The sequence below is a fragment of the Bos taurus genome, chromosome 23 (assembly GCF_002263795.3).
Source record: "Bos taurus isolate L1 Dominette 01449 registration number 42190680 breed Hereford chromosome 23, ARS-UCD2.0, whole genome shotgun sequence".
In the NCBI taxonomy this organism is placed as follows: Eukaryota; Metazoa; Chordata; class Mammalia; order Artiodactyla; family Bovidae; genus Bos; species Bos taurus.
The window spans coordinates 21221348-21249018 of NC_037350.1; positions in this window are offsets into that span (position 1 = coordinate 21221348).

Sequence of the window (27671 nt, forward strand, 5' to 3'; positions counted from 1 at the left end):
AGATGAATTTAAGCAGAAGAGTACTTTAAACAACCAACAACTCAGGGTTGCTTAATGACAGAAATTTCCATTTTTGGCTTTTTAAATTTCAGTTGGAAGGTTTACTAATGTAGATGATACCTTATCAATTATAATGGCCTCCTTTTCAGTTTCCAATCTGTTGGGCTTCAATGAGTGCCTCCAAAGTGAAATCAGTGGTTTCATGAGAGTCATTAATATTTGCCTTTAATGACTTCTCTTTAAATATAAAATACAATTTTTCCAAATGACTTTCAATTAGAAGCTCAATGATTCTGCTTGTAAAATTCCAGGGCCTTTGGGAGGACAATCGGTTTCTAAAACAACAAAATGAAGCAACTCTGAGTTGTATTTGAGACTTTCAAAGGCCTTGTACCTTCTACTTATTCAAAGTGGAGAAGGCTGGGAACTGAGAGAAATAATCCTTAAAATCATTTCAGAGTATATGTTTTATCTTTAAAATTAGTTATTGCAATGACTGTCCTGCCTTTTATACTGATAAGCATTGGAATGTGCATTAAATAAGCTTCAGCCTAGTAGAGGACCCATGAGAACTAACTCAAGACCCTCTTTGATGTATCAGATGTCTGACATACATTGTGACTTACTATCACAAATACAATTCAAGGTAACTCTAATTATTCTTAATTTACATATAAGGAAACTGACTCACAGAAATTACGTTATTTATCTCTAATTTTATAATGGTCCAATACCCATTCATTTTCTATTATATGTAAGTGATAGGTTAAACCCACTCAAGTTTTATTCCACACTTTTGGCAAATAGAAAACATTTTCATATTTTTCCCACTAATAGCTATGATCTTACTTTTCACCAATACTTAGAGCAATTGCCTTTCTGTTTTGGCTCACAATGAAGTAATCATATCTATGGCAAACAGAGGAGGTAATAATGATTATATTAGTAACACAAAGGGGACAAAACTACTGGAATCTCACCTTTAATTTCTTGTGTATTTTGCCTTAAAAGAATATTTTAAGAAGTCATAAATTCAACATTATTAGAACAGTACCGTGGTACTGCAGTACCAAGCTATTGGATTTTAGCAAAAGAAAAAAAAAGTCACTAATTAATTTTTAAAAAATCATTGATCCTTTTGTAAAGTCTTATTTTTGCCTTTGTTTTGTTAAAAGCTGTTACAAATTTACATGAATTTGTGAATCAATTTACAAACTAGAACTGGAACTAGTTTACATTTGGGTATGAGTGTACAAATTGCTCAGTCATGTCTGACTCTTTGCGACCATGGACTGTATTCTGCCAGGCTTCTCTGTCCATGGCATTCTCCAAGCAAGGGGTAACCATCCCTTCTCCAGGGGATCTTCACTGATCCACTTGTGGATAATAAACAAACTCCAGTGTGCTGAGAATGGTTTCCTCTATATTTGGACTGAAATGGTGTCACCACTACCTAGTAAATGAATCCCTCTTGATAAGGACACCAGTAACAACTTCCTGATGAACAGCATCAGGGTCGAGGAGACTTAGCATCCTTGCCCTTGGGCGTGTGCGCATGTTAAGTTGCTTCAGTTGTGTCTGACTCTTTGCAACCCTATGGACTGTAGCCTGCCAGGCTCCTCTATCTTTGGGGATTTTCCAGGCAAGAATACTGAGGTGGGTTGCCAGCCCTCCTCCAGGAGAGCTTCCTGACCCAGGGACTGACCCCGCATCTCTTACATCTCCTGCATTGGCAGGCAAATTCTTTACCACTAACGCTAACTGGGAAGCCTGACCTTGGACAAATTGTAGCAAAGATGAGTAAAATTATAAAGAATAAAAGTGAGGAGAGGTTTTTCACAGCAGTTTAGAGCAGGGCTTCGCCAGTGGCTCAGCAGTAAAGAATCCGCTTGCAATGCAGGAGGCACAGGCTCAATCCCTGGGTCAGGAAGATCCCTGCGGGGTGGTGGGGGGGTGGGGCATGACAATCCACTCCAGAATTCTTGCCAGGAAAATCCCATAGACAGAGAAGCCTGGGTGGGTGGGTCGGGGAGGGGGGGTGCTACAGTCCACGGGGCCGCAAAGAGTCAGACACGACAGAAGCGAGTGAGAACGCACAGCCAGCCAGAATACATGATCACTTGACATCTGGCCATTGAACAAGGGGTTAAGGAGAGACTGGTACTAAAGGAGGAGAAAGGCCAAAGGAAGGGTTCCCTCAGGGAATCCAGGTGAGAGAAACCCCTGACAAGGGGAACTATAATTGACATACATACACTCTAATGGGTAAAACATATAACTAGGGGGAATCTGCTCTATAACACAGGGAGTCCAGTCTGGGATAACCTAGACGGGTAGGAAGAGGAGGTGTACATATACATATATATATATATATATATATATATATAAAATCGGAGAAGGCAATGGCACCCCACTCCAGTACTTTTGCCTAGAAAATCCCATGGACAGAGGAGCCTGGTAGGCTGCAGTCCATGGGGTTGCTAGGAGTCGGACACGACTGAGCGACTTCACTTTCACTTTTCACTTTCATGCTTTGGAGAAGGAAATGGCAACCCACTCCTGTGTTCTTGCCTGGAGAATCCCAGGGACAGGCAGCTTGGTGGGTTGCCGTCTCTGGGGTCGCACAGAGTTGGACATGACTGAAGCGACTTAGCAGCAGCATATATAAAATTATGACTGATTTGTGTTGATGTACAGCAATGATCACTACAACACTGTAAAGCAATTATTCTCCAATAAAAAAAAAAAAAGATTCCTAAGATTTTTAACCCTGAAGGAGAAACACATAAAATTTTCAAAAGGATTCGTCAATTTCAAAATTCCATTCCCAGACCTGGGTGAAAAGTTGATCTTAAAATTAAGGTTTTACTTCTAATTATAAAAATACAAGCAGCTCGGCAAAATATCAGGGGGTGATGAGAGCATTTCACAAAAGCAGCCCTTTTTGGAGCAACGTAAATTTCTGATCTAGTCTTTCAGTAAATATGGTCCAATTTTCCTTCTTACCAGTTTTTAAGAGTTGTCACAATTTTGGTAGTCTACATAAATGGTATTATATAAGTAGCATTAAAATTAGAACCATATTAATTGCATGCAGGTTTTCCAGAAAAATAATCTTCATAAGAGCATCCGTTTTAGACACCTCTGTGGAACCAACATACCGACTCTATAGGAGCACAACTATTGGAATTAGCTGCTTTGTTTAGAATTTTATCTTCCATCATTTGGACAAGTTATTTGCCTTCTCTACCTCCATTTCCTCAACAGTAAAATGGTATCATTATATTTCTTAACTCACAAGATTGTGGCAATAATTAAAAGAAATGCCTGAACAGTGCTCGGTACAGTGCTTGGCATGTAATGAACACTCACATTATGTAAGCAGTAATTATTGTTGACAGAATGGATTACTCCAGGCCCCCAAAAGAAGTGTTAAATGTAGTGGTAATTCTTTAACGCTGTGGAGTTTTAAAGATCTGGGTTTAAATTATGACTCTGTCATCTAATAATTCAATGGCCGTGGCAAGGACTTTACTTCTTAAAGTTTCTTCATGTATAAAATGGTGATTGTGGATAAACTACTTCCCAGTGTTATCAAAATCATGGCATATGTTAGTGCACTTAAGGCATTTAATATTGTGCCTGACTCAAACAGGTAGCAATTACTGAGACCAGTATCTATCCCAGGGAGAAAGAGATTTTTCTTGCCTATTTTAAACACGACCCAGAGGGATGGTATGGGGAGGGAGGAGGGAGGGGGGTTCAGGATGGGGAACACATGTATACCTGTGGTGGATTCATTTCGATATTTGGCAAAACCAATACAATATTGTAAAGTTTAGAAATAAAATAAAATAAAAAGCAGTAGCTCATTACAAGGAAAGTTCCTTGATCTTTTGGCATTCTTCTTATACTCTTTATAGTAAACCATAACAAAACAAACAAGAAGAAAAAAACCAAATGTTGAAGCCAGGAAATTCTCATATCTTCCTCTCCTCTTGCTCATATTCTCTTTTGCTACACTGAGAACCAAGATCAAGTTGAAAAATCCTCGGCACGGTTTTGGTGCAGGTGATACTCAGAGGTCACGGCATCCGGGTTCTATATCTTGCCTTTTTCTCTTAGTGAATGGATACCCCTTCCCTGATGCCTACTTTGTGCTCTCAAGTAATTTCATTCTCTCTCTTACTATCCTCATCAAGCCTTGTCCTCAGAGCCCCCCTCTATGCCACCTTGAAGTAAAACCTGATAAAACCAGTAATGTTGGACTTTTCAAAGATATATGCATTCGAACGGGGGTAAAAATCATACAGTTAAGAAAAGAAAGCAACTGTAATTCAACAAAGATTTAGAATTCAACTTTGTATTTGCAGGTGAGGAGGCACCGGGACTTCCAGGAGTCCTTGAAGATTACGCGTGCATGCTTAGTCCCTCAATCATGTCTGACTCTTTGCAACCTATGGACTGTAGCCCTCAAGGCTTCTCTGTCCAAGAGATTTTCCAGGTAGAATACAGATGTGGGCTGACATTTCCTCCTCTAGGGAATCTTCTTGAATCAGGGATTGATTCCTGCATTGGCAGATGGATTCTTTACTACTGCCATCAGGGAAGCTCCCTTGAAGATTTTATCTATGATTAAAATATAACCTGTCCCAATGAGTATGATAAAAGGATCAGAAGTGTGTCATAGGAAGAGTATAAATTGCCAGAGAAAACACAAAATGGCTTTATACCTCATCTCATTTTTTCCCTCCCAGTCACCATTTGCTTTCCATGCTACCTGGGTTCTAGGTTTGACTTCTGTTTCCATTACTTATGGGCTTCCCTGGTGGCTCAGATGGTAAAGAATCTGCCTGCAATGAGGGAGACCTGGATTCGAATCCTGAGTTGGGAAGATCCCTGGGGTAGGGCATGACAACCCACTCCAGTATTCTTGCCTGGAGAATCTCTGTGTACAGATGAGCCTGGCGGGCTACAGTCTATGGGGTCACAAAGAGTTTGGACATGACTGAGCAATTAAGTACACACACACTCTATCACTTAGTTGCTAAACATAAGCAAATCCAAACAAATCATCTAATCCTCAGCTTCCTTGCCTTTGAGATGTTTATTTATTAATTTTTTCTCTTGGATGGGGGCAGAAAATTGTTTTATGTATGTGAAAACACTTGTCAAATGTTAGCCAAGTAATTATTTTAGGACAATGCTTTTCTGATCTGATTCAGGCGCTCATCTATGTATCTTAGACATGACCCTTCTACTTCTAAAATGTTCCATTCTTAGTCTTCATCCTCTAATAGAAAATTAAGTAAGCTTTTTGTAAAGGCACTGTGTAAAAATGATTCCAGACTTCAAAAATCAAACTCCACATTATTAACCATTGAGGGTCATACATTATTTAAAAATATGTTGCTGTGAAAAGTGTGGCCTGCTCTTTGTCTTTCTCATTTATGTTATGATATTTTCAGTAATTCAAAAATTTAATTATTTTTTCTCTTTTCAATTGTCCAAGAAACTCTAAAGGAGCTCATATGGCCCTCCTATAGGGATACAGCTGCTTAAAATGGAAAGGAGCTTCTCCAGACAGAAGTTTATGAAGTGGAGTTTCTCTGCATTTAATTTCCTCTGGAAGGTAAGCCCTTTGTCAAAGTTTTTTCACCAAGCTTTTGCTGCAGCTATATTACTTCAGTTTAGGCCTGCTGTACTAGGGAAGAATAAACAGATTCATGAATTATCCTCAGTGTATATATTTAATCAAGGGAGTGACTGTGATCTTGACTGTGTATTAGACTTTACCTTTGAAAGATTGCTTAATTTTACATTTTACTCAAGGAGACAGTTTTGAATGGAAATGCCTTTGATCAAGGCATTAATGTGATAATCAAGTTTAAACTAGAATCAAGTCTAATGGAATTTTCTATTCTTTCTTTTCCTGTCATAAATAATAATCACCCATTTATTATTTAAGCGTATGACACTTATTCAATTCAGATCTGGCATAAGACTATCAAGCCAAGCATGTAGAACTGTGGGGGATCTTAAATTAGCCAATCATACGCCTTAGCAGATGAGGGAAATGGTGCTCAGCAAAGCTGAGAAGTAGTAAAGAATTTTTTCAAGGTCACACCAATTTCTGTTGTTACAAAACTATGCAGCAATGCCTCATTGTTCCTTCCTGGGCACCTCCGATGGCTTCTGCCCCTTCAGACCATGTCTTCTTTTTTCAGATTTCTGTCTGGTGTTGTTATCAAGCCCTTAGAATGTACAGGAGCTCTCAAGTGATGCAATATATTCAGGACTTTCCTTCCTTGGTCTTTATCAGGAGATATTTGTCCCCTGTTTTCTTGACATATTTCATTATAATGAATAAATGACTGATATTTGATTGGATACTACCATGGTTTCCAGGCAGCATGCTCTAGTGTTTTAACTTTTAGGACCCAAATATGCCTCCAACGGACTTAAAATATTAGCTCTCAGAGAGTCCTTTGGGTAGCATTCTCAAATACCAGCCTCTATTATTGTTTCCTCCAGCTGCATATACAGTTGTCAGCATTTCTCAATAAGCTACAAAGAATGAGATTTTGCATCTACTCCATTTTCAATATTTGATATAAATGCATGACCATATTCACAGATGAGTTTTAAAATATGTTTATCAGTGATGCATAATCAAATCCTAAAAAAGCAATCAAGCAATGAATTAATTCAAATGGATTCCACATAGGCTTTAACCAGTGAGGAGAGGTATTCAATCACCATCTTTTCCTTCATAGCTCACCTTTTAAATTCTTTTTCAGAAAAAGAATATGAGAGAAATGGTTTAATTCAGGGAGAAGAAAGTGAAAAGGAGGAGGAAAAGGTTACTATTTACAAATATTGAGGAAGATAAAAGAAATAATGCCTTTAGGGGAACTTTTACCAATGCAAAGTTTGATTCCATACAAGGCATGCACTTGTATTCAGGATAAATAATAGCCAGTGGAGACAGCTCAATGGTTTTTTATTTTTATTTATTTATTTTTGATGTGGACCATTTTAAAGTATATTATTTTTTACAATTTTATGTTTGGAAGTTTTGGCCACAAGGCATGTGGGATCGTAGCTCCCCAACCAAGGATTAAATCCACACTCCCTGCATTGGAAGGCAAAGTCTTAATCACTGGAAGGCCAAGGAAGGCCCAACTCAATGCAAAATGGTTTTGAACATTGTATAATATCAGAGAAGGTCCACGTGGAGCTGGGACTTCCATGCCTACTTGCCTGTGATGAGGCACCCCTACCCCAAGTATTAGGAGAGTCCTTGTGGGGAGTTGGACTTTCACCCCCATCTAGCAGTAATGAGATACCCTTTTACCTCCCAGCTGGTGTGAAGTTCAGGTTCACTGAAGGATCAGGATTTTCACCACTTCCCGGAAATAATGAGGTCATCACACGGTGGCAGTGGCTAAAAATGGAAAGGAGATTGCTAGAAATCTCACCCCCTCTTAGAAGTAACAAGGAGCCCCTCCCCTCACGTTTCAATGAAAGCCAAGAGGGAACCTGGTCTTCTACATACACCAGGTAGTAAAGAGGTAGTGACTTAGGGGCCTATGGGACTGTGTTCAATTTGTAGGTTAAAACTGCAATGTGATGTCATGGACAACAATCACTGGAAAGGATACAGAGGGTTAGAATCATCTATATACTGCTGGTAGGAATGTAAACAGTAAAGCCATTTTGAAAAACAGCTTGACGGTTTCTTTAAAAACTGAATACGCACCTTTCATACAACCCAGCAATTGCAGTGCTGGGCATTCATCACAGAGAAATGAAGACTTAGGTTCAAACAAAAACCTGCACGTGAATGTTCGCAGCAGCTTTTTTCTTAATTGCCTAAAACTGGAAACAACCCAAATAACTCTCAACTGTTGAATTAAATGGGAACATCTAAATTGTGGATTGCTATTTACTAATAAAAAAGAATAAACTGTTGACACATGCAAACAACCTGGACGAACCTCCAGAAAATTATACCAAATGGAAAAGCGAGTTCCAAAAGTTTACATACTGTATGATCCTATTTATATAAAATTCCTGAAAGGAAAAACTTTCAAGAAACGAAAAACAGATTAGTGGTTGCCAGGATTTAAGAAGGGGGATGGAAATCATGCCCAACATAAAAAGGCAACATATATAATCTCAAAGTGATGTAAACAGTCTCTATCTTGACTATCAGTGTCAATACTCTGGTTGTGACACTGCTGCAGTTTTGCAAGATATTACCATTTACACAAACTGGGTAAAATGTGCACAAGACCCATCTCTGTATTGTGTATATATATATATATATATATATATATATATGTTATATATATAATTAAATAGCTTCATGTACTATGTAATTCGGAGAAGGCAGTGGCACCCCACTCTAGTACTTTTGCCTGGAAAATCCCATGGACGGAGGAGCCTGGTAGGCTGCAGGCCATGGGGCTGCCAGAGTCGGACATGACTGAGCGGTTTCACTTTCCCTTTTCACTTTCATGCATTGGAGAAGGAAATGGCAACCCACTCCAGTACTCTTGCCTGGAAAGTTCCATGGACGGAGGAGCCTAGAGGGCTGTAGTCCATGGGGTCGCTAAGCATTGGACAGGACTGAGCGACTTCACTTTCACTTTTCACTTTCATGCATTGGAGAAGGAAATGGCAACTCACTCCAGTGTTCTTGCCTGGAGAATCCCAGGGACGGGGGAGCCTGGTGGGCTGCCGTCTATGGGGTCGCACAGAGTCAGACACGATTGAAGTGACTTAGCAGCAACTATATAATTATCTAAAAATAATTTTTAAATTTCTATTATATATACATACATATACATATATGTGTATGTGTGTATATAATATATATAATACCTTCTAAAGTTTTCATTCTATATATCATATTTTAGGAAATCAAAACAATATGACTAATTTTGGATAGGTTGCATATTTTCCTCCAGAAACTCGTTCATGAGAACTTATCAGACTGAGTTAATTAGTTCATAAACCTTAGACTGCCAGCCTCTGAATGCTACCTATTCATTTCTATGAGTTAGCTATCTTAAAATTGTTAACATGTGCATCACATATGTGAGGGAACTGAAAAATTATATATATTCAGGATTGACCAGTGGTTCCCAAAGCATGGCCTGAAGACCCCCTGGAGGACTCAGGCTGTGTCAGGAATCCTCCAGGTCAAAATGATCTTCATAAACACTATTTACTATTTACTCTTCACTGTGTTAACTCTCGCACTGATGGTGGGTAAAACCACTGGAACTTTAGCAAGAATCAAGATAGAAGCACTAAAGTGTTCTAGTAGTCATTGTATTCTTCACTGCTGTGCATTCACAGAAATAAAAGTGTCAGTCACACTTAAGAACGTCCTTAATGAAGTATGAAAAATTATTGATTTTATCAAATTTCAACATTTGAGTAGATGCTATTTTTAATATTCCATTTGGTAAAATGGGAAGGGACCATAAATCATTTCTGAGCAAACCCAAGTATGATCGTTGTCTCTAACAAAAGCACTGGTGAAATTCTTTCAATTCTGAATTGAGTGAACTGCTTTTTTCATGAAACATCATTTTACTTAAAAGAAAAACTGACACTCAAACTATAGTTATTCACACTTGGATACTTGGCAGACATTTTCTTGAAAAGAAACAAGAAAGTCTGTCAGTTCAGGGAAAACAAATGCCTGTATTTGTTTCCAGTGATAAAAATTTGTGATTGCAAGTAGAAATTAAAATTTTGGAACATTTGTATCTGCTACTGTGAGTTTGGCAACTCTCTAAAACTTAAGCATTTTCTGATGAGATCAGTGGTAAAATGAACAAATGTGATTTTGATATTGCAGAATGAAATGTGTCAACACTCAGGTCTGTGTAATGAACTGCTGTTTTACAACTAACTGAGTGATGACAAAATTAGGCATCAGTAAAAGCACATTTAAAGTGCGAGAGATCAATGGACTTTAATGTAACTCAATATGAATAGTTAATTTACATTGTAACTAATCTTTAGGCAACTGTGGTCTGTGGGCTGTCTATTTTTGATGTGGCATCAAAGAAGAATGGCCACAATTATCTGAAAAAGCTATTAAAATTATCTTCCCTTTTCCAGTTACACATCTGTGTGAAACTGAATTTTTATCTACCTTTTACAGAACAATATATTGCAACATATTGAATGCAGTAGCCAATACAAGAATCCAGTCAGTTTCAATTAAGCCAGAGAGCAGGAAAACTGGAAAAAAATAAAAAAGTAAAGCAATATTACTCTCCTCACCAATTTTTTAAAAATACACTACTTTCATAAAAATCTGTCCTTTATGTTAACATGTAATGGATTTGTCATTTTAATTTTAAAATACATGTTGCAAAAAATTTCTTAGATTTGATTTTTAACATAACATTAAAACCATGTTAACATAAATTTTTAACATAGAACATACTGCTACTGCTAAGTCACTTCAGTCGTGTCTGACTCTGTGTGGGTCCCCCATAGACGGCAGTCCACCAGGCTCCCCCATCCCTGGGATTTTCCAGGCAAGAACACTGGAGTGAGTTGCCATTTCCTTCTCCAATGCGTGAAAGTGAAAAGTGAAAGTGAAGTCGCTCAGTCGTGTCCGACCCTTAGCGACCCCATGGACTGCAGCCTACCAGGCTCCTCCATCCATGGGATTTGCCAGGCAAGAGTACTGGAGTGGGGTAGTTCTATGTAATATTTAAGCATAAATATAACAAACATTTAAAAACAATCTTTGGAGTCTTCTACAAGTTTTAAGAGTGAAAGCCTCCGAGGATTAAAAGTTTCAGTACCACTGAGTTGGCTTATTGTTATATGTGGATAAAACACATTGGAACACAGATCTCTATATTCCTGTGATAATATCGGTCCTTTAAAATATGCCAATCTTTCAATTAAACGACTGAACATTTTAGTTTATCTATGTCTATAAAACTATTGGCAATATAGCTAAATTCAATCTGGACTTGAAGCAGTATTGAATATACAAGTTTCCAAAGCTGTACAAAAACTGGAATGTGGGTAAAGTCTTTTCCATTTTCTCAGCTGTACTTTCAGGTTGCGTTGATGGTAATTTGCTTCACCCCTTGTAAGGTAAGTTCTCTAAATATGGAAACACTCAAATGTGCACGAGAGTAAAGTGAACAGTGCAATGAACCTCCATGGACTTGGCCAGTTACAACAATTACCAAAATTTGCCATTCTTGGTTCAGTTATTACCTCTCCATTTTTTGCTTATTATTTAAATGAAAATTCCATATATCATATCTTTCACTCACAGATATTTCTTAAAGAAATATTTATATAAGATAAACTTTTTTTAAGGTTCCTAACAGATGAAGGATGTTTGATAATAGAGCTATATATTTTAAATCCAGTACAATTCAGAATAATTCTTTATATTCATTGGATAGCTGATCTGTGATGAATAGTCCCTCTTGTTTTCAAAAATGTCTTCATAGTTTGTTTTCTAGTCATATGAGAATGTAAGAAAGTCTATATACTGAATATGGATTATATATTCCTTAATTCATAGTAGTACTCCTCTATTAAAATGCCTATTCTTTATTGAAAAATATTGTTATATAAAATTCACCTCATTGTGTTTTTGCTGATGGCAACCTCTTGGTATTGTTTCAAGTGTTCCTCTATTCCATTTATTTCCTGTCATCTTGATACATATAGAAGCCGGATAGATTCAGGTTTGTTTGTTTTTTTTTTTTTGAGGGAAGAACTGCAATAATTCATAGGTGGAGCTATATATTTATTACGGCATTCAGTTCAGTTCAGTCGCTCAGTCGTGCTCCCAATCCCTCCCAGCATCAGAGTCTTTTCCAATGAGTCAACTCTTCACATGAGGTGGCCAAAGTACTGGAGTTTCAGCTTCAGCATCATTCCTTCCAAAGAAATCCCAGGGCTGATCTCCTTCAGAATGGACTGGTTGGATCTCCTTGCAGTCCAAGGGACTCTCAAGAGTCTTCTCCAACACCACAGTTCAAAAGCATCAATTCTTCAGTGCTCAGCTTTCTTCACAGTCCAACTCTCACATCCATACATGACCACAGGAAAAACCACAGCCTTGACTAGACGGACCTTTGTTGGCAAAGTAATCTCTCTGCTTTTCAATATGCTATCTAGGTTGGTCATAACTTTCCTTCCAAGGAGTAAGCGTCTTTTAATTTCATGGCTGCAGTCACCATCTGCAGTGATTTTGGAGCCCAGAAAAATAAAGTCTTACACTGTTTCCACTGTTTCCCCATCTATTTGCCATGAAGTGATGGCATCAGATGCCATGATCTTTGTCTTCTGAATGCTGAGCTTTAAGCCAACTTTTTCACTCTTCTCTTTCATCAAGAGGCTTTTTAGTTCCTCTTCACTTTCTGCCATAAAGGTGGTGTCATTTGCATATCTGAGGTTATTGATATTTCTCCCAGCAATCTTGATTCCAGCTTGTGGTTCTTCCAGTCCAGCGTTTCTCATGATGTACTCTGCATAGAAGTTAAATAAGCAGGGTGACAATATACAGCCTTGACGTACTTCTTTTCCTATTTGGAACCAGTCTGTTGTTCTATGTCCAGTTCTAACTGTTGCTTCCTGACCTGCATACAGGTTTCTCAAGAGGCAGGTCAGATGGTCTGGTATTCCCATCTCTTTCAGAATTTTCCACAGTTTATTGTGATCCACACAGTCAAAGGCTTTGGCATAGTCAATAAAGAAGAAATAGATGTTTTTCTGGAACTCTCTTGTTTTTTCCATGATCCAGCAGATGTTGGCAATTTGATCTCTGGTTCCTCTGCCTTTTCTAAAACCAGTATAAATACTACTTTTAATAATATGAAGATTGAAAGTAGATTTTCTAGGTCAATTGGAAATCTTTATGGAATTATATTAAAAAATTGAAGAGTTAATGTTGATGAGAGAAAAGCCTTGTAAGAAATGTATTGTGCTTCCATAAAATGCAGAATTTTTTCAGAGCCATAATAAATTGATGTCCTATTCATTCCTACATTTTTAGGACATCATAAATCCCTTTGCAATCTCTATTATAACATAGTTCAAGACCTAGCAATGTGGAAGAATGCAATTTAATAAAATCCATACAAATGATCTCCTAACAGATAACATATAGACGTAGCTTGAAAAAAAAAATACTTCAGATGCCACAAATAAAAGGGAGCTCAGAGTGAGAAAAACAAAGAGATGTTGTAGAGGCTTAGGGAATTATTAAAACTGAATCAAAGCACTTGGGGCTTAAGGCTTGAGTTTTATAAACAGAATATATTTGAGTTGTGGGTGTTTTTAGTCTGCTCTACTAATCTCTGCTTTTGATTGGCATATTTATACCATTAACTTTAAGGCAATTATTGGTATGTCAGAGCTTACCAGTGCCATTTTATTATTTATTTCCGATTTATTTATTCTGGTATTCAGTCTTCCATTTCTTTTCTTTTTTTCTACCTTCCTGTGGGTTATTCAAGTAAATTTTTAGATTCAATCTTCCTTTACTATAGTGATTTTTGAGTTTACCTTTTTGTATAACTTTCTATGTGATATACTGCAGTAACCACATGACTTACCGCAGCCTACTGCTTTCAACATTTTACCATTTTTAATGAAGTGTAGAAACTTCACTTCCATTAAGATTTACTTTTTCCCATTTCTCTTTACGTTTTCCACTTTAAAATGTCATTGTCTAGAGTGTCAGAAGGTATAATTTTCATTTCAATCATCAGATATGAAATACATGAGGGGAATGATAGTCTACTGTATGTATCCATATTCTGCTTTTGCAATTGATCTTCATTCCTTATGCTTCAAGATGTCTTTTTTTTTAAAAAAATAATTTCATTTATAAGAACTTCCTCTAGCCAATATTTATTGGTAGTCCTGCTAACAACGAATTCTTCTTAGATAAAATATCTTCATCTGAATATGATCTTATTTCTCTTCATTCACGAAGGCTAGTCTCATTAAATACAGAATACATGGTTGACGACTCTTTCAATATTTGCTCTGGCTCTGTGGCTTCAGACAAGGAATCCTCTGTGATTTGAATGGATGTTTCCTTGCAGGTAACCCATCATTTTTCTTTTTTTTTTCCTCTGGCTGCTTTCAAGATTTTTCTGCCTTTATTTTTCAGAAATTTATGTGTCTTGGCGTGAATTTCTTATGTTTATCTAGTTTGGGGTTCACTCAGCTCCTGGAACCGCTAGGTTCTTCCCAGATGCCATATTTGAAAAGTTTTTAGCCACTAGTTCCTTGAAAACTTTTAAATGCCACCCTGTTGGACTATTGGTTGTTGCTCTTCATCCTGTCTCCTGTTCTCCTTGTTGTTCCCACAGTGGGAACCATTTTTAAGGACACAACCTTGAGAGAGCACTATGTTGCTGAGACCATCTGGCTGGTTTACATGACCGAGTGTAGTTGAGGCCTCTACATAAATGTTTAAGATAACTGGAGGGCAGTTGCTAAGACCCACACATCTTGCCTCACTTAAGCCTTGTATTTCAACCTGGAGTGATCTGTCCCTTTCTTCACTCTCTTCTTGCCCTCTGTGTACAAGGACCAGTTTGTGAACCCAAACTCTCCTTCTGGGACTTGGATTTTATGAATATTGGATCTTGTGTTGGTATCCCACAGGAAACTGAGGCTGTGGTAAATCACTTATAGCCTGTTTTCTCCAAGTCTTATATTAAATTCCATTGATCTATTCTCAACTCACCCATCTCTGCTCCATTAATACACCTATTCAGTAAGATCATTTATCATTGTTCTATTTTCAGTCCTATCATTTCCATTTGATTCTTTTTAACAAGTTATATTTCTTTGCTGAGATTATCTTATATTTTAATTTGTTTCAAGAAGACTTGTGATTGCTTGTTGAAACATTTTTAGGATGAATGTTGTAAAACTCTTATCAAATAATTTCAACAACTGATTCATCTCAGTATTGGCATCTGCTAATTATCTTTTGACATTACTTGTTTCCTGATATAATGGATAATTTTTTTCTGTATACTGAACACTTTTTCTGTTATGGTAAGGAAACTCTGGGTCTAATAATAGTGTTTTATATAAACAGGGAGTCATGTAGTTTAGGTTTATAATGAACTAACTGGCCTGATTTTGTGGGCTCTGGTTCAAATGTGAATTAATTTTTAAGGCCACTGAGATATTCTTTTGCTCTGCTGGTATTGTTGGGTCTCCCACTGTTTTTTTTTTTTTTTTGCTGGTGCTCCTTAAAGGGACAGGCAGTCTGTTGTCTCTTTGTGAGGTGTGGATGAAGACCTTTCCCTGATCAAGAGCTGTTCTTGTAATTTTTTTCTTGATGGTGCCCCTAAACGTTGGGGCTTGAGTTTTCATTTTTTAATAGGAGAGCTTTGATCTAGGCAAAGAGCATATCCAGATTTGAGATATCTCCTTAAATTTAAGACTTCAAAGAATTGTTCAGGCTGTGAAGACAAGATCAAAGAAAGTCTGCTCACAGTTTCATCGAATTCTACCAAACATTTATGACTTAGTTGAGTCTTCTCCATGCACTGGGTAGAAAAATATTTATGGAAAAAAATGATATGCACAAGCTAGTATCACATTAGAGTGTTCATTTCAAGCTTGGAAAAATTAAACATATCTAACTCTTGTCAAATCCTTGAAGACGCACCCCCAATAATTCAAAATGCTTCTTCAGGAAGATATTCACAAACCAAGGCACATTTATCTTTTATAGAAGAAAAAAGTGAAAATTAGAGTCATTAATTAAAACATAAATTAGAAAGTGGATGACCATAAAATATTGCTGGCAGATGCTATACAGAGGGAAATTTATATCCCCCAAATCAAATAAAATAGAGCAATCTAAAAAATTATAAAATAAGTATACTTGCAATGATTAAAGAGGTCAAATAAGAGAAATGACAAATGAAAAATGATATTATGAAAGAAAAGTATCATTTGAGGAATTAGAAATATCATAATACTTTCTAAAAAATTCTCCCATCCTGGTAGCATATGCCTGGAATTTTACTTTTCTGAAAAACAAGTAATGTCACCAAAGGGAAAAGAGGCTATGAAATAATGAAGGTAACGATAAGCTTGGCGCTAAATTTGGGCATCTAGTCATTCATTATAGATCCTATTTAAAAAGTAATGAAAATTAGTTTTAAAGCTTTAAGTAGAAGAATCACAACTGAGAAAGATAAAACACTGCCTTTTACCTGAAGCTTTCATTTCAAATGATGTTGAATGACCCATTAGATTGATGAAATTGAAAGTTTAATGTCATACCTTTGTATATTGAGTATCTTGTATTTTATGATCTATAATTCTAGTCTTCAGTTTATCTGAAACATTTTATGTGCCAGGAAAAACAATAACAATATGATTTGCATATTTGTGAGGATGCTGTGATTCTTCTGTTTAAGAAATTGGACAAAACATCACTCAAAGTTGGATGAAGTTATCTCTTACAAAGACTGTATAAGCAAAATTCATATATCATTGATCATATTCCTTCATCAAAACTTTCATTCCTAAGAGTCCTTGTGCCAGTGAACATTACCATTGTGAAATAAGGAGTTTCCTTTTTCTAACCAAATGAGTATCACAAGCTCCTCCCTTAATAGTGATTGTAATTGTGATGTCCAGTGAGTCAGAAATTATATGTGAGAAACTAAGTAATATGTACTGTACTATACTTTTGAAGTAGTTTCTGTTTAGTTTCTCTCAGTGAGAATTATATACATGATTAAAAAAAAAAAAGCAGTGCACTGGAATGTATCACATTCAATTCATTGTGTGAACAATGCCTGCTCAGCATTTTCATTTGCAGAATCTTTGCAATAATTGACCCAACTATTGATCAAAATGATTAAGAACAAAACCCTACACCTTTCTTCAGAGGTAATTGCTTTGGTTTCCCATTTTCATTTCCAGCTCTGATATTATCCTCTTAGGGATTCACATAATAGGCATTTGAAAGATTTGTTGAATGAATTAATGGTCCCATACCTCCTATCACAGTGGGTAGTAAAACCTTTCTTATATAAGATGCTTTCCGCTAATGTGTAAACAAGCTAATGTGTTATTCTTTCCAGGTAACAAAATACTCAAATTCAGTTACAAGGCAGCAATTTTATTTCATATAACAATTTTAGAAGACCATTTAAGAATAGAGCTTATTTTGTGATTATAAGACCCTGGAACAGGCTGATAAGCAAATCTTGTGTCACCTTTTGCCACAATTGGGATTTATAAGCACAGTAGCTTTCTTCAGTGCTTTCTCAGGAAGATAGATTACCAGTGCCATGTGGATGGTTTCCATTAGGCTGATGAAATTTTTTCCAGAGACATTCTGTTCCTGTTGAATGAGGATGAATAGTTTTCCTGTTACAGGAATTTGGGGTAGGTCCCCGTGGTACTGAAACAACAGACGTGACCTTGAAAGGACAAAAATCTAAGATCTAGAATGCATATAAAATTCAAATTCTGACAAAATATTGTCGCGATCCTTCATGGTATATAGCTATCAGTACATTCGTTTTTAGATGCAGTCATTAAGTAACTGGGATTGCACCCAAAGTGTGAAAAGTTGACTCTGACTGGCTATCTGAAGGCAAGTGAAGCAAGATAAGCAGCAAACTTTGTTTAGCTGATCTTTTGTCTTTAGAAAGTAATTTTATTTATGACTTTGCTTAAAGTGATCATTTTAACATAAGCAGCTCAGAAACCAAAGCTAAGCTAGAAAGCACTTCACAAAACTCTTATGTTTCATAAGTCAAAGGATTTTAAAAAGCAAGGTACCAGATTTGTTGCTCGTATAATCTACTATATGATCAAGGAGTGAATCTTCTGCAGTCTCTAGTCTATCCATTATATTCCTTTTTTATTATATTTTAAATCTTATCTTTTCCTGTGGAAAATGCAGTAAGTTTTATTAGAAAGTAACATTATTTGGTGGAGGGTGAAAGAGTGTTAGCTCTCTTTTTTTCTGGATGATATAAGAATTTAAGCTGGAATTTTCTCAAAGAATTTAAGTTGGAATATTGATAGATACAGATTTTTAAATAAAATTTTAGATATATTTTATCTGTAATGACTTTTCCCTGCTTTGTGTGTGTATGTGTGCATATTTAGAGGGGTGCAAGTTATTTCTGTATTGAAAAATAATGAAAATACTTCAGAAGTCCTTTAGTGAAAATGATCATTAATAAGGGTTGGTAATTAATTATAAAATTTAGCTAATATGTGAAATTACATATAAATATATATATATATTTTTTTCTCTTTCCATAGTTCTGATCAGTTACCATGGTTTAATTAAATAATATCAATTTTCCAAAAAAAAGTTTAAAGTTTCAATTACCTTGATAACTACGAGAAATTCTATAAAAGTAAACACTTAGCTGCTGAAATTTCACTCAATAGAAATTGCTTTTGAAAGGGCCCAGATGGTACGCTTAGCAGACAAAAACTCCAAACCAACCATCATAATTATGTGCAAAAAGTTAAGAGAATCATATCTGAGGAATTAAAGGAAGAGATGACAATATCTCACCAAATAGAGAATACCAATAAGGAAATAAAAAATAAGAAAAAAAGAACAAATAGAAATTTATCCAATGGATGCAAACTTGGTTTCATATCTGAAAAGTGATTAATGATATGATATCATATGACAATCTCAATAGATATGATATTTAACAAAATTATCATTATTTTATGCTAAAAATACTGGGCAATCTAAGAATAACAGGGACTTCCTCAACCTGATAAAGGGCATCTGTGAAAACCCCACAGTAAACATCAGATTTAAAGGTGAAAAACCAAATACTTTTCTAAAAGTCAGGAATAAGTCAGACATTTACTCTTAACACTTCTATTTAACACTGTACTGGATGTTCTAGCCACAATAATTAGGCGAGAAATGGAAGAAACAAAACTAGCTTCATATGCAGATGAAAATACATATAGAAATTCCTAAGGAATCCACAAAACAAATACAACTTTAATTAAAACTAAAAAGAGACTTCAGTAAGGCTTCAGAATACAAGACTAATATACACACAAAATATGCTAGCAATTAAAAATTTGAAAATTAATTAACTTACTTATAATACTATTAAAATAAATAAAATATTTGGATCAAAGGCAGTAAGAGCAATGCATGATTGTACTCTGAAAACTACAAAATAATGTTACAAAATAAAGATTAAAATAAATGGCAAAAGATTCACATTCCTGGATAGGAGGTATCAATGTTGTTAAAATGTCAATAGTCCCCAAATTCAATCTACAGGTTCAACATAGTCTCTATGAATATCCTTGCTGGCATTCCTCACAAATTGGTAAATTAATTCTAAAACTCATATGAAAGTGCAAGGAGCCCAGAAAAGCTAAAATAATTTTGACAAAGAAAAATAATTTTAAAAGGCCCTTACTCGATGATTGCAAAGTCATGACAAAATTACAGTAAACAAAATAGTGTGATACTGCTATACAAATATGATAGTATATAACACATAGATCAATGGAAGAAAATTGAGAGCTTTGGAAATAAACCCTTACATTTAAGTTCAAATGATTTTTTAACAAGGGTGCCAAGACTATTCAATAGAGGAAGAATACTCTTTTCAACAAATGGTGTTGGGACAATTGATAACCGTACGCAAAGTAATGAAGTTCGATTTCACAGCATGTGAAAACTCAACTCCAAATGAATCAGTGATATAAGTGTAAATCAAAGATATAAAGCCCTAAGAAAAAAAAAGTAGGAGTACATTTTTGTGACTTGCGGTTAGGCAAAATTTCTTAGGTGTGACACCAAAAGGATAAACAACAATAGAAAAATAAAGAGATAAATATGAAATAATCACAATTAAAACCTTACATGCTACAAATGTGTGACTTATCTTTCATCAAGGAAGTGAAAGATAAATCACAGATTAGGAGAAAATATTTGCAAATCATATATCTTGTGGGATTTATATCTATGCTATATAAAGAACCCTTTCACCTTAACAATAAAATGAAAAATAGCTTAATTTAAAAATGGGCAAAGGATTTGAATAGATATTTCTTCAAAGATGGTCTACAAATGGCCAAGAAGCACAATGACATTAACATTTGGGAAATGTGGATCAGAAGCACAGTGAAATACAGCTTCATACCCATTGTGTGTGTGTGTGTGTGTGTGTGAGTGTGTGTGTGTGAGTCGCTCAGTCATGTCTCACTTTTTGCAACTCCATGGACCATAGCCTGCCAGGCTCCTCTGCCCATGGGATTCTCCAGGCAAGAATACTGGAGTGGATTGCCATTCCCTTCTCCAGGTCATACCCATTTGGATGCCTATAATAAAAGAGTTAGACAGTAAAAAGAGTTGGCAAGGATGTTAAATCAGAATCTTCATATATTGGTGATTGGGATTAACTATGCTGTGGCTACTTTACAGAACAGTTAGAATGTTCCCTTAAAAGGTTAAAAATAAAATTTTCATGTGAGCAATTCCACCATTAGTTATATATAAAGAGAACTGATGTGTATGTCCATATGAAATCTTGTACATGAATCAGCATAGCAGCATTATTCACAATAAAGAAGAATGGAAGCACCCCAACTATCAACTGATGAATGGACAAACAAAATGTGGTATATCCACACCAAAGAATATTATTCAGCTTTAAAAAAGAAATCAAGTAATGCTAAATCCTACAACATGGAGGGACTTTGGAAATATTATTCTAAGGTAAAGAAAATAGTCACAAGAAACTATATACTATATGATTCAATTTATATAGGGTGTCCATAATTTAAAGGCCGTAGAGACACAAAGTATATTAGTTGTTGCCAGTGGCTGAGGACAGGGCATGTTGTGGAGGGTTCTGAGAAAAATGAAAGTGAAGGATAATGGTTATATTTTCATCTCTTAGGGGAGATGAATATATTTTAAAATTAGTGATAATGCTTACATAACCTTGTAAATACACTGAAAAAGAATACATTGTATGCTTTATTTTTATTTAATTTTTTAAAGATTTTTTTTTAATATGGACTATTTTTTTTAACTCCTTATTGAATTTGTTACAGCATTGTTTCTGTTGTTTTATGTTTTGTTTTTTGTTTTTTTTGGCCTGAAGGTAATTGGGATCTTAATTCCCCAATTAGGGATTGAAACTGCACTCCCTGAAGTGAAAGGTGGAAGTCTTAACCACTAGGGAAGGCCCCAAATTGTATGCTTTAAATCAGCTAATTGTATGATATTAGAATTATATTTCAATGAAATTAAAAAAAATTAGACTGTGGTATAGCTGTGAAAAGAAGAGAAGTGAAAAGCAAAGGAGAAAAGGAAAGATATAAACATCTGAATGCAGGGTTCCAAAGAATAGCAAGAAGAGATAAAAAGCCTTCTTCAGCAATCAATGCAAAGAAATAGAGGAAAACAACAGAATGGGAAAGACTAGAGATCTCGTCAAGAAAATCAGAGATACCAAAGGAACATTTCATGCAAAGATGACCTCGATAAAGGACAGAAATGGTGTGGACCTAACAGAAGCACAAGATATTAAGAAGAGACGGCAAGAATACACAGAAGAACTGTACAAAAAAGATCTTCATGACCCAGATAATCACGATGGTGTGATCACTGACCTAGAGCCAGACATCCTGGAATGTGAAGTCAAGTGGACCTCAGAAAGCATCACTACGAACAAAGCTAGTGGAAGTGATGGAATTGCAGTTGAGCTATTCCAAATCCTGAAAGATGATGCTGTGAAAGTGCTGCACTCAATATGCCAGCAAATTTGGAAAACTCAGCAGTGGCCACAGGACTGGAAAAGGTCAGTTTTCATTCCAATCCCAAAGAAAGGCAATGCCAAAGAATGCTCAAACTACCGCACAATTGCACCCATCTCACACGCTAGTAAAGTAATGCTCAAAATTCTTCAAGCCAGGCTTCTGCAATATGTGAACCGTGAACTTCCTGATGTTCAAGCTGGTTTTAGAAAAGGCAGAGGAACCAGAGATTAAATTGCCAACATCTGCTGGATCATGGAAAAAGCAAGAGAGTTCCAGAAAAGCATCTATTTCTGCTTTATTGACTATGCCAAAGCCTTTGCCTGTGTGGATCACAACAAACTGTGGACAATTCTGAAAGAGATGGGAATACCAGACCATGTGATCTGCCTCTTGAGAAATTTGTATGCAGGTCAGGAAGCAACAGTTAGAACTGGACATGGAACAACAGACTGGTTCCAAATAGGAAAAGGAGTTCATCAAGGCTGTATATTGTCACACTGTTATTTAACTTATATACAGAATACATCATGAGAAACGCTGGACTGGAAGAAACACAAGCTGCAATCAAGATTGCCGGGAGAAATATCAATAACCTCAGATATGCAGATGACACCACCCTTATGGCAGAAAGTGAAGAGGAACTCAAAAGCCTCTTGATGAAAGTGAAAGTGGAGAGTGAAAAAGTTAGCTTAAAGCTCAACATTCAGAAAACGAAGATCATGGCATCCGGTCCCACCACTTCATGGGAAATAGATGGGGAAACAGTGGAAACAGTGTCAGACTTTATTTTTCTGGGCTCCAAAATCACTACAGATGGTGACTGCAGCCATGAAATTAAAAGACACTTACTCCTTGGAAGGAACGTTATGACCAACCTAGATAGCATATTCAAAAGCAGAGACATTACTTTGCCAACAAAGGTTCATCTAGTCAAGGCTATGGTTTTTCCTGTGGTCATGTATGGATGTGAGAGTTGGACTGTGAAGAAGGCTAAGCTCCGAAAAATTGATGCTTTTGAAGTGTGGTGTTGGAGAAGACTCTTGAGAGTCCCTCGGACTGCAAGGAGATCCAACCAGTCCATTCTGAAGGAGATCAGCCCTGGGATTTCTTTGGAAGGACTGATGCTAAAGCTGAAACTCCAGTACTTTGGCCACCTCATGCAAAGAGTTGACTCATTGGAAAAGACTCTGATGCTGGGAGGGATTGGGGGCAGGAGAAGAAGGGGACGACAGAGGATGAGATGGCTGGATGGCATCACTGACTCGATGGACGTGAGTCTGAGTGAAGTCCGGGAGTTGGTGATGGACAGGGATGCCTGGCATGCTGCGATTCATGGGGTCACAAAGAGTCGGACACGACTGAGCGACTGATCTGATCTGGTTGATTTCATCATTGGTCCAAGACTTATTTAGAAGAGATTGTGTGTGTGTGTGTGTGTGTGTTTTTCAGTTTTTAAGTTGATATGATACTTATTTATTTCTGGGATTATATTGCTTTTTGGGCAAATAATACCATGCTCACTACCTTCATTTTTCATTGATTTTTTTTGGTGATTATTTATTTAGGTTTATCAGGTTGATTTTTCTATCATGGACATTTGATTATAAGAGCATTCTTTTGGTATATGTAATATATATCTGGATATATATTTATTAGTTCAGTGAATCTCAGGATCAGCATCAAAATACACAAGTCACATTCTCATCAATTCTAATGACAAAGGTCTTGTTGCACTTGGTCTCTTTTTTAAATGAAATCTTTCTGAAATTCGAGTGGAATGTAGATTTAGATAATTACTCTATTAGGTCAACTTTATCAATAGTATTATTTGCCATACACATTGTCCACTTGATCTACTAATCACTGAGAAAGAAGTTATGTCAAATTTTCCTTCTCCTCTTTTGTTTGGCTGGAGATTTTCCATTTAAGATTTTTTAATAAAATTCCTAACTTGCTTGGGTCAGGCTCTTTCAGATTGGGGCTTATTTTGTTCTGTTTGAAATGTTTTTGATGATTAGATTTATTTCTCCATTTTCAGGTGAGAAGGTGAATTAAGGTGTTTCCAATGGCTCAGTAATTTTTGTTTGGTGCTTTAATTTAAATTTGTGCCTGCACAGTTATCTATGGTATATGCTCCTTTTAAAATACACATGCCTCTAGATATCAGTCATCTTATTTTGGATACCAGAAAAACAATGTTGCTTAACAACAGAATTTACTTTATCTCTGTGAGTGCTGACCTATGCCAATTTTCAGGAAGAAAGCAAATTTGATCCTTGTCTTCCACACAACTTACACATATACTCCAACCTATGCTTTTATTTGATGCTATTGGAGTATGAATAATTTTCTCCCATTTCATTCTGAAAACTTTCACTGGGTCCAGAAGCTTCAAAGTTATTTTATTTCTGTTATCAACTTTCAATTTGGTTGAAATAAGGTTTTAAAAAGTTTACTTTTTCTCGTTTCTTTTATTTGGGGTTATAGTATGAGGTTTAAAATTTTCCTCACTTAAGCACAGATAGAATTGTATTCATTATTTTGAGATTTTCCTTCCATTTCATAGGCATTAAGAAGTAGGAAAGACTATCAAATGCATTTTTGTAGTTATTAATATGTCTACCATTAAGGATTGATGTCTTTTTGTTTTCTTTTGTTTAGATGTTTATTTGGATGGGATTCAAAAGGAAGAGGTTTGGACAAAAATGAGATAAACATTTGCAGTTTTGAAAAAAACATTTTCTGTCTGTTTGTGTAAGTAACATATATGTTTGAAGCATTGGAACAATGACTCCCATCAGGACCTTGTGAAATAGTGAGGAAGGAGGATGAAGGAAATGATGTCAGAAGCTCCATCAACAACTGAATAGAGTAAGGATTTTAGAAGACATGATAGAGGGAGAAAAACTAGCTAGAAGCAGTTTATTACAACTATTATTTACAATAGTCTGGTCATGATCTGGAAGAAAGGGGCAGAGGCCAGAGACACAGAGGAGGGGGAATTATCAGGACCTGGAGACCATTTGTACTGGGGTAATTGAAGAGAGGGGAATAAGAAATAATCAACACTCTAACTGGGCAACTAGATGGACAATAGAGAAGACTGGAGAAGCGCAGGCTCGCAGCCTCAGAGGGCATTTAGGACGTCTGGAAGTGCTTTAAATTAACTTGATTGAATTTTTTCTTGCAAGTCAGAAATCTGTGCATGTATTATGGATAAGTACAACTTTTAATTGAATTAAATGACTGTTCCTGGCCCTTAAAGCAAGAGGAAACAACAAAGCCTGCCTTCTGCTTTCAGCAATTTTCTGTGCCCAAAGCTGAAAACCAAGGGACAAAGGATTGTCCATAATTGAAGTGAGGAGATCCTGACTTCAGTGACCCTGACGCTGTAGCACTAAGGGGAATGATTTAAAAATTCTTTGGGGAAATGTTGATTTGCAATGTGGAGTTAATAAAGATGGACTAAAATGTCCCCACATGTTCTATACAACAGTCATCCATTACCCCAGAATTTCCCCTAATTGTGTATACTTGGAAGACAGTCAGTGCTATTTTTACCCATTGATGCATTTCCCCCCAGCTTCATTGTGATTCATTATGTGCTTTCCTTGGAGCAAATATAATTTGAGATTGAAATAGCCCTATTGAGAATGCTCACGTTAAGCATGAGCTATTTTTTGATATAGACTATCTGTTATAACTTAAGTAGAGTAACAGTTTTATGATCTTCACAGGCTTAAAGAGGCAGAAGACTTAACTGGAAGGACAAGTCACACAGGTAGACTAAAGTCTTGTGATGCAATAAGGCTGGATGGAGACCCCAGAAGGAGGTGCTTGTGTCTACTTTAGACAAACCATTCACTGTGGATGGAACAAGCCATGTAAATTCTAAGGTGTCCTTTATCCTCTCCCCACTCACCTAAATAATATTATAAAGGCTCCAACTTAAACACAGTTTACTCTGTGAAAACTATCTCTGATGTCCCGCTCAAAGTGATTGCTGCTGCTGCTGCTGCTGCTAAGTCACTTCAGTTGTGTCCAACTCTGTGCGACCCCATAGACGGCAGCCCACCAGGCTCCCCCGTCCCTTGGATTCTCCAGGCAAGAACACTGGAGTGGGTTGCCATTTCCTTCTCCAATGCATGAAAGTGAAAAGTGAAAGTGAAGTCGCTCAGTCATGTCCGACTCCTGGCGACCCCATGGACTGCAGCCCACTAGGCTCTTCCATCCATGGGATTTTCCAGGCAAGAGCACTGGAGTGGGGTGCCATTGCCTTCTCCTAAAGTGTTGTCTGTCTACCCTCAACTCAAAAAATATTTACTATTTGCCTCTCTCACTTGGTACTTGACAAAGGCTGGCTTTTATTGGTGGTTAAAGGGTTATGTTTGTTAATGGGTTATGTATGTACCTTAGGTTTCCTTAATGTGATGTTATTCATCAGTAAGACTTTAGGATCTCAGTTGCTTAAGGTACCTTAATCATAGCAGTTTCTTGATAAAACTTTGTTTGGTAGATGCTTACCACAAGAATGCAAATAACATTTAGTTTCACAAGAACTGCTTTCCATTTGCTTTACTACTAATGACGAGTGTGCTCTGAAAAAAAAATCTTATGAAATTCTGAACAATTGAAATATGCAGTTTATAGGGAATTTACGTATCTGTCCCTTCCATTAGTGAATATTTTAAGAGCAAGGACTGATTCTCACTCATCTAATTTCCTCTTACTAAGAAGATATTCATAATTTGAATGATCCTTAATTTCCTGCAACTTACAGTCTGTGTGTTGGAGGAGATGGATAACAGCAATGGCAATAACAATACAACAATTTTTGCAGATTATTATTGTAAACAAACAAAACCATGCCAATTAACTTGTGTGATTGGGGCAGGGGGTAAGTTTAGAAAGAAATGAGAAAGTAAGTTATACGGGGAAGATGAAATGGTTGGGTTAAGGAGGGCTCTATGTAGAGGTGGTATTTAATTTAAAAACTATTGAGTGAGGAGTGAGCTGATGAAAACAGTAAGGGAAATCATACATAAGATATTAAAGACAAGTTAACATCAAAGCAAGGGGCATAGGTGAGGTTAGAAAACTGTACTTTCATTAGCATTTCATAGTCAAAGTACCTAAAAAATGTATCTTAAAAACATAATAATGGGAGTAAATCATTTACAAACATAGTGGCTAGCAAAAGCAGTTAGGAACTGTGGTTTGTTTTGGGAAGGATAGTCAGTGTTGATTTTTTTAAAAAATTTTGATTTATTTTTGAGCAGTCTTAGGTTCACAGCAAATTGAGAGGAAGATACTTAGAAATCTCCAATGTACTCTCTGTAACTACATGCACAGCCTCCTGTGTATCAGCACCCCCCACCAGACTGGTAAACTTGCCAGCTGAGCAAACTACATCGATAACCATTATCAGCCAGGGTCGACAGTTTACACTGAGGTTCACTCTTGGTATTGTTCATTCATTCTATGGGTTTGGATAAACATATAATGACACGTATTCACCATTATAACATCATACATAGTATTTTTGTCACCAGCAAAGCCCATTAACAATTCCTGGGAAATAAAAATGGAATCTGAGTAATAAAATTAAAAGTCTAATTTTTTTTAAATTCTTTTCCTCCAAGTGGAGCCTAGTTTCACTGGCTCCCAGGAAACTGCCAGCAGGCGCCTTGCACCTGGCCTTTCAGACCAGAGTTCCTGGAGGGAAGCAGCCGCATGGACACCTCCTCTCTCAGGGCTCTGTGCAAAGGCGCTGCGCATGACACCTCTGACCCAGACACCAGCAGTGGGCTGTGCGTGGAGCCTGCACTGGGCCC